The sequence below is a fragment of the Pistacia vera genome, unplaced genomic scaffold (genome assembly GCF_008641045.1).
Source record: "Pistacia vera cultivar Batoury unplaced genomic scaffold, PisVer_v2 Contig849, whole genome shotgun sequence".
Lineage (NCBI taxonomy): Eukaryota > Viridiplantae > Streptophyta > Magnoliopsida > Sapindales > Anacardiaceae > Pistacia > Pistacia vera.
Window position 1 is genome coordinate 513,693 of NW_022196722.1, and position 2,273 is coordinate 515,965.

Genomic DNA, 2,273 nt, shown 5'->3' on the forward strand with positions numbered 1-2,273 from the left:
CCTACAATCGATCCATCATACCCAGAATAAATACCCAGAACAAATTTTCAAGAAATTTCACTCCTTTCAACTTGCATTACATCAAACACAACCCAACAACCTAAACAACTAAATCAAAATCATAACCCAAACCCCATCCATTATTAAATCTTTGTAAATCTAAATATAAAATGTAAAAAGGAGATATATATACTTAGACGAAATGTCAGGAGGAGGAGGAGGTGGATCTTTGGCAGAAAAGATGTTAATGGTGGAGGAAGAAGAAAGTGTTAATGGCGGAGGAACAAGAAGATATAGAGGAATGAGGAAGAAGAAGATGTAGAGAAAGAAGGAAGAAGAAGAAGATGTAGACAAAGCTAAGAAGAAGAGAAGAAGATGCAGAGGCAGAGATGTGTTAATGGCGGGAGGAAGAAGAAGGTGTTTGGGTTTGTTTGCAACAATTTCGGGTGTGTGGGAATATAGTATAATTTTGAAAAGATTACATAATACTTCATTAATCCTAATTAAGCACTAATTACCCATAATCAATAATATGGCTATTTAGTTAACATTTTAAAACTTGATAGCCTTTTAATTAAATGTAAACTTCAGATGGCCTTTTAATAAACTGCCCCCAATTAATAGCTTGGGTGCGTTTCTTTCACTAATTTTAATTTGGATAGGATTTTTGAATCCCTATTTAAAATATTATAATTATAAATATTAAATAGAAATATTCCAACTGCTTTTTGTTTTATTATTTTTCCCTATTTTATTCAAAATACATATTGATTTTCCTATTCTCAAAAGACAATCTTATTCTATTCAACTATTTTTAAATCTCTTATATTTATTAATTTTCAATATTTTATAATAGGAGTGTTTAGCTAAATTAACAAATTTAAGAGGTGTTTAGTAAATTAACAAGCTTAAAAGAGTTTTTTATTATTTTCAAATTTTAACTCGAAATATCACTCAGCTTAATTTTTTTCAAAAATACTACTCAAAATAATACACCAAACACAAAAATAAAAAAATACCCTAAACCCTATGTACTTTTTGAGTATTTTTCTCTTTTGTTAAAAGTTAAAACCTTTTTTATTTTTGTTGTTTTTATTTTTTTATTCTTTTCTCATTCCAACTTAAAAAAAAAAAAACTGCAGCAACCAGAGGTTTTTCTTCGCTGACGACAAGGACAAGGGGTTGTCGTGTCACAGCTGAGATTGGGGGCCACCATGGCCGCTTCACGGCCTGACGCTTGCAGGTGACCTGAGCAACCACCACAAGCACTGCCGCTACGATTATAAAGGTGGTTTGCTGACTATTCGGCTTATGTAAAGGGGAAGATGGAGATTGGAGAAAGTGTATGGCCAAAATAGTTGGAGCTTGAGCCAAAGATATAGCTGGATAGTGATGGGGTATTTGTGTTGTGTGATCAAGTTTAAAGTTCTTGGGTTTCATTCTGGATCAGGATGTGTCTGGGAAGGAAGTTCTTGGGTTTCATTCTGGATCAGGATGTGTCTGGGAATGAGATGGTTTAACTGTAAATGAACTTCATTGCACCTGCGGTGGTGATTTAATCTTTACCCGTTACGACTTGCCGTCGATGGAGTCCAGACTCCAGATTCCATAAAAGACTTCCCTATTTGATCCCTAAAATATAATGACAAAGGTCATTTTTAACCTTTTACCGTTAGTTTGATCCCCCAACGTTAGGCTCGGAGGTGGTGAGTGTTGTTGTTTATGCACTGGAGTTTAACCAAGAAAAGAAACGAGCTGAATTGAAAATGAAGAAGGATGTGTTTTCTGCATTACAAAACACGCTTTCATTACAGCGAATAAAGCAAAGTATTAACTGTTTTATACCTACTTTGCAGACATATAACTAAACTGCTGCATTTCCAGCCAAGTATCAATGTTCAACAGTAACTGATATTCAAAACGTTTCTATTTTTCCATTCAGTCTCACAGGGCCCTAAGGTTTTCTTGGTTATCAAATGGATGAGAACATATGCTATACTAATTTAGTTANTAATAATAATAATAATAATAATGTATAAATATCAGTTGGCTTGCTGACTGATGTAAGTTTTTTGTTGTTGATCATTGAGACAACCATATATCACCAAGATTTCATATGTTTATTCTTTCTTCTGATGCCCAACATGAGAGATCAAGATATTAGTTTTGGTTTAAAATGTTTTGGCATGTTGCTGGCATCTATTGATAATTTGTTAATTTGTTGTCAATGTAATTGTGATTGTAGAATCCCCATTATTGGAGGAAATGAGTTA